This window comes from Tubulanus polymorphus, chromosome 1, assembly GCF_964204645.1.
Source record: "Tubulanus polymorphus chromosome 1, tnTubPoly1.2, whole genome shotgun sequence".
In the NCBI taxonomy this organism is placed as follows: Eukaryota; Metazoa; Nemertea; class Palaeonemertea; order Tubulaniformes; family Tubulanidae; genus Tubulanus; species Tubulanus polymorphus.
In genome coordinates this window covers 9,793,788-9,800,304 of record NC_134025.1, presented here as the reverse complement: position 1 = coordinate 9,800,304, position 6,517 = coordinate 9,793,788, and the positions used below count along the sequence as shown (strand labels likewise).

Genomic DNA, 6,517 nt, shown 5'->3' with positions numbered 1-6,517 from the left:
AATGCTTTTTGTCAAATGCTCATTGCCAGTTAAGCATTTTTTCAATCCGTCCATATCCATTTCACCCATTCATATCCATTACTATAAAGAGGTCATCAGTTTTAATGCAGACTTGTCACCGCAGGTCCCGAGAAGCTCTTCAAAATGGCGTGTGACTCTGCACTGCCGTGTGGGGTCTTACTTCACAATCATCGTTTTATAAGCTTAGTAACTTAAGATTAAATCTAACTATGGTTAGCAATTAAAATGAAAGAAAGTTAAGTTTTCCTTCTTTCATCAGTTTTAATGCAGACCTATAACCACAGGTCGTGAGAAGCTGTATATATATATATAAACATTTGTCATAAATGTTTTTCGCCTAAAGTGGTATATATATATGTATATATATATATATACCACTTTAGGCGAAAAACATTTATGACAAATGTTTATCTTATAAATTATCTTAGCCAGGAATATATTTAAGGAATTGTTTCTGAATGGATATCTAGCCGTGAAGGGTGTCTAGGTGGGGCTCTAGGACCAACTGCTTATACCGCATTACCAACTTTGCTGATCAAACAACAATGCGCATGCTCATGAACAACGATCAACAAAACTAAAAAGTGCCTATTAAAATATGAAAGGACCGTATTTCAAAACGAATTGTATCGGAATATGATGCATGGCAATATATATTGTAAGAAGATTCAATTATTTTAAATTGCGAACATTCGATGTGAGTAATTTTCAAATTTGAAGAAAATACTTTTTATATTGACATTTTGCATTTGAAAATTAAGTCATTTCCCCATTCAGAATGCGAGTTCAACCGTCAAGTCCTGACTATTACGCCCGAATTCACAAAACTTTCAGCGCGCTTTAAGTTGGGTTTACGATGGCCTGGCGACCGTTTGAAAGCGGTTTTAGAACATTTCAAATGTCCTCAATTTACGATATCAAATTTGTTACCCTTTAAGAATATTTTATCGTTGACATTTTTTGTCTGAAAATAGCACGTTCAGGGGCTGTAAGTCGGCGGGCAATTCGAAATTAACTCAAAGACAGCAGATTTCGTTTATCATATTTTATATGAATTAAAACTTCAGAACATTTCCAACAAGTTTCTCGCTGGTTGTGATGGTTTATCTTGAAAAATAAAAAGGTTTTGCGCTAGTGAACGTTTTTAAGTCATGTTTTTCTAAAAAGAACAATCACTCCATTTTGAAAAATAACGGATCATTGTTGCTACGCAACGAGGTCCGCAACAATTGAAAACAAATCAATGGCAGTGCGTGCAGCGGCCAGATATTGCACTATAATGAACGAAATAGTTGGTAATGCAGAATCTGAATCTGACATAATGCGCGTGACAAGCTGCGTGTGTATGTACGCAGTGGGTATAGTGTGGCAGGGTTTCGTACTGTGGCAATCTCGATACCGTCAGGTTCGAGTCCCTGCCGGGAGGATGGTTTTATACTGGGGATCAATAACAGAAATATACACAGAGGTGGCGCTAGCGGACGAACAACCAATTATCAATAAGCAAACTAGTAATAACTATGGCATATGGCAATTAGCAACTAGCAACTGGCATGTCCCTTAAACGCTTCCATATTGCTGTCCGAATCATTAATGCAGAAAACCCATTATCGTTAGTTGTTAAGATCGCAGAATCATTAAAGCAGAAAACCTGTTATCGCTGCTTTGCAGCTATATTTCTCATCCTGAAGATGAATATTAGAATATAGTCATAAATATAGTGGTTATTATTATGGGATTCGCTAAGTGTTTTGTCAACGTTTAGTTCTATTTCTCTTTGTGACAGTTAGATTATTTTGCCATTTTTCACGATCATATCAGTTTATATAATAGTTATTTCATCCTCCGCAGTTTAAGTATTTGAAATTTTTTATCAGTAGTTCAACTTGTCAGTTTATATAACGTAGCTCTTTGATCGATACATTATTCCAGACTCTAATTAGCTCCTTATTTTTGACATTATTAATTAGTACCGATTGTGAACGCAGGGTATAATCTGAAAGCGGGGCTGCACACTAGCCTCAAATTACAACTACGCTGCAAGGCAAAACTTTTCCCGAACACTAGCAACAACGACGCAGCTTCAAGTGCTGCATCTGCCACTATTGATGGTCATGTGGCCAATTAATCAATAAAATGATCGCGACGCATGTGCATTGAAACTAAATCCTGCAGCACTGCAGACTCAGAATAAGGCACTCATTACACACTCAGGCATACTTGCCACGCCATGTCAGAAATATTAAGCATGTTTTAGATAAAGGCGTCGAAGCTGCAAGTGGCAAAAATGCCTGAAAATTGCCCAAGAACTAGGTGATTTTGACGCCGGCATGCTTGTTGTGGCGGCTTTGATGCTTGTGTGCGGCCCGCTTAAGCTTTATACATGTGATCATATGGGTGACCGTGTCTGATCAATCTAATAATGGGTCAGTTTTCAAAACCTGCGATGCTACGCTCAATTTCATATCATGTGTATTAGTATTTGTAACCATTAAATGGCTAAAAAGTGCTCCGCATGTAATGAATCAATTCTGAGTTATTCTAAGTTTAGTGCCAACTTAGTACAGTTACTGAACCAGGGCCACGAATCAAACTCTGCATCTATGCATATCAAACCTGGCCCTTTCAGTGAGGGCAATGAGCCAAATTTATTCTCTTGTTATCAAACCAAAGCCATGAGCTAAATTTTTCCTCTGCAGTCACCAAATCAGAACCATGGGCCAAATTTTGACTCTTTCGTCACCAAATAAGGGCGGTGAACCAGACTGAATTTTTGGTCACAAAACCAGTGTTGTGAACCAAATGTTGACTCTTTGGTCACCAAACCAGGGCCGCAAAACCAAACATTGACTCTTTGGTCACCAAACCAAGGCCATGAATGAATGTCTAAAGCTATAAAGCTATAAAGTCTATAAGAACAAGTTATTTATGTTGTCTTCACGATTCTATTTGAGAATGAAATGATTTACGTGGAATTAATGACGTTGATAATGTAAGAATCATCTGTATACAATATTGTATATCAGTGCTACTGCTGCCACTGGTTTATTGGCAGCTGTGAGGGATTCTCTAAATAGAAAAAGATGTTTCTGTCATTGATTCATTGCTGCTTGTCTCTACAAGATGTATAAATTTGACATATAAACTTGATCCCAGTTGGAACGTGTTAGTGCCAGTAAGAAGACAAATGATAAAATGAGAAAAGCCAATAAAAAAAGCCATATGAAAAGAAAAAAATGAAGCGAATGCAAAGCAGCATAAAATGCTTATATAAAGAGTGAGGTCTGAGAGCAATTCGAAGGTTTATTGTCCTGCTGGCCTAGATGGCCGGCAGGGGTCTATTCCTACCTCGACTCAAAAACACAGAGAAGAATATAAAGAGTGGGGTCTGAGAGCAATTCAAAGGTTTAGTGTCCTGCACGCTTAGAGGGCGGGCAGGGGTCTATTCCTACCTCAACTCAAAATAATTCTGTGTGCTGAAACAAAAAACAGTGAAAAAGAAAAAAGGAAAAATGGCAAATGGTAAATGATGAAATATGGCTGGAGTTTTATTCGTTCCACTGGGTTCAAGTGTAACTTAAAAAGATAATGAAACAGATTGTTTATTATCTATTTTATAACATATCGATATCTGTAGTTAAGCCTTGATTGGTAAATGTTATGAATAGGATTCCATAAAACAACTTGCTCATTAAAAGCCTTTTGCAGTAGTAATAGTAGAGAGTATAGAAATGTCTAATCTGACTATCAACTGTCATTGGTCGACGATTGTTTCATAATGAGAATGAAGAATTCGTGAAGCAACATGAATAGCCTTGTTAATTTTTGATCTATCCGAATCGGCCATCATTCTTGTCCTTGGTTTGTGTTTTGCCCTCCTCACACGATTGTGAGTAGTGGTTTGGTCTGGTTCTGGTGAACCCTCCATACCTCCCTCCCTTGAAAAAATGTTTTGAAACACCTAACTGAAACTCATTCCATTTGACAAATGAAATCTATTTACAGCAACATGCTGTGAAACTTAAATTGATATGAACAATCCACAACATAATGTCAGCGGATTATGGTCACATATGATTATTAGTTGTGGCTAAGAAAAAATAGAAAGGGATAATTTTAATGAATTCCTCAATTGATAATTATGTGAACATAAAGGAATCATCTATAACAATGAGGCCCTGTGATTTTTAACATTATGATTGGTTTGTGAACTTGGTATTTGATCATTTGAGTCTTGTGAATGATGCAATCGATTAAGTATTTCTATTTGTTAATTCAATTGATATGATCGTGAAAAATGGCAAATCTATTTTGAGGTATTATACAGATGAGTGACCTCATAGGGAGAGACGAAAGAGTTGAGGCTTGTGGGAGGGCATTGAGGGAGGCTAGGTGGGTGGGCATTGAGGGAGGGCTTGATGGGAGGGCATTGAGGGAGGCTAGGTGGGTGGGCATTGAGGGAGGCTAGGTCTGGGAGGGAGGTAGGGAGGGAGGGAAGGGGTCTGGGAGGGTGGGAGGGAAGGGGTCTGGGAGGTTGGGAGGGAAGGGGTCTGGGAGGGCGGGAGGGAAGGGGTCTGGGAGGGCGGGAGGGAAGGGTCTGGGAGGGGGGAGGGATGGGGTCTGGGAGGGTTGGGACTGGAGGTTAGATAAGTTGAAGTGTTACGATGTTTTAGTTAGACGGATGGGAATTGTGAAGATGAGAGAACAAATCACTGTTCAATCACAGGGTGAAGTAATGTAGTGATCTGTACTTTGTATCTGCACACAATGTAACACGTATCTGTAACTGTTCAATCAGTTCGAAATCTACAGCAAAATTGTGAACACATTTGATTGTGACGAAAGAACATCGAAAGAACATAATCTGATTGATTGAAAACTTTGAGATGTTACTTGTCATTTATTATTGTTCCTTTTTCTTTTCAGAATGAAATAAACGCAATAGAATCTACTATCTAAAAGATAAGTTCGAAGCTAATGATGAATTTCTCTACAGCATTCTTCAGAGTCACACAGTTTGAGGTAAGTTTTCAATCATTTTAATCCTGATCGAAGTTGAAATTATCAACGTCTTATGTTTTTCATACATATTTTTACAGTGGACAGAACGATGGAGGTTTTAGCGCCTAACAGCTGACCTCAAATACTGTTAGCTTAAAAACGTTGAGGAAAATGGTGAGATATGATTCGAAATTGCTTGTATTTCATATCAACTTATGTAATGTATGCTTCTCTACGACGTTTGTATTTTAGGGGCCAAAATGAAGGTGAACCATTGCAAATCTGCAAAAACTCGAAGTCAGAAGTGGTGAGTTTTCGATTTTATTGCAGTTATTTGTGGTATTATATATTTGTAATTTTCTCTGCATAATTCAACCTGGTTCTTGCTTGGTAAAAACAGTATGCTTCAATCATCTATGTCTTAATTTTTTCAGGAAATCATCAGTGCTCTTAACTTCATGACATTACGGCTCTTGGAATTGAAATGGAAATAGTATGCATGGTCAAAATGGAACTAAACTAATCCGATAATCTGGGTTTTTCATCACTCCACTGTGCTCTTATTTGATAATAACCTGGCAATATATTATTCTATACAGTATTTTTATGTGTCATTCTCTCAAAAGCTTTGTAAGAAGTGCTGCTCAAAATCTCTTCCTTGGGAAAAATCGTGGACTATTTGCTACAATAATGAAAACGGGTAAGAAAAATAGTAATTTTCAGAAAAGCCGACACATATGTGATGTTTCTTAATTTCACTATTATCAATTTCTCACAGAATAAAATCCACACCAGAATTTACAGCTCGTAAGACCCGGTTGAAAGTTTAACTTGAACATATTGCTAGATCATCCTCACATGCATCCTGATAATTCTGCAAATAAGTGAGATGAAAGCTGGTGAGCTTCAATCTGAAACGGCACTCATTTCATAACAGCTTAACTGACAATTTATAGCATTTATGCATTTGTATTTTAGGGGCCAATAAGCGGAACCTTTGACAGAATTTGTGTACAGTAAACTCTAGGAATTCACTGAAGATTTGTAAATGATGGACATTGATTTAGATCCTCTCATTTGAAGAAAGTACCGGCAAAATTATGCAACTTTTCTACTTTAGTGGCCAAAATGAAACTGAATATCAGCAAATCTGCAAACAGAAAACATTGCGTTCTACAAATCAAACACAAGTCAGACGTGGTGAGTTTTATTTGAATTTATTGGTGTAATTTGTGGTGATTTATCTGTTAAAAACTTTATTTATCATTTTATGTTTAAATAGATATACAGTAAACCTCGCATAAGTCGGATCCGCAAAAGTCGGATAAACAGACAAGTCGTATAAATTCAGAGGTCTCGTTTTTAGCCCACTTGGGACTTTAGTCCCAGCGGGCTATTGCGTTCACTTTTCGTCCGTCGTCCGTAGACGGAATCCAGTTATTTTGGGAAGTTTTGAAGACGCTTCAAGGTAATGTCTTGATATTTTGGTTACACA

At 37.5% G+C, this 6,517-nt stretch overlaps 1 long non-coding RNA gene across 2 annotated transcripts; it reads left to right on the top strand.

Annotated features, from left to right (window-relative positions):
* Window positions 1-5,598: 5,598 nt before the first annotated feature.
* Window positions 5,599-6,168, top strand: LOC141898122 (uncharacterized). 2 transcript variants are annotated; one of them, XR_012618514.1, is made up of 4 exons: window positions 5,599-5,722; window positions 5,801-5,921; window positions 6,001-6,066; window positions 6,143-6,168. It is a non-coding gene; the product is annotated as an uncharacterized LOC141898122 (long non-coding RNA). The 2 variants fall into 2 exon arrangements; XR_012618513.1 differs by having other exon boundaries at window positions 6,001-6,157.
* The last annotated feature ends 349 nt before the right edge of the window (window positions 6,169-6,517 follow it).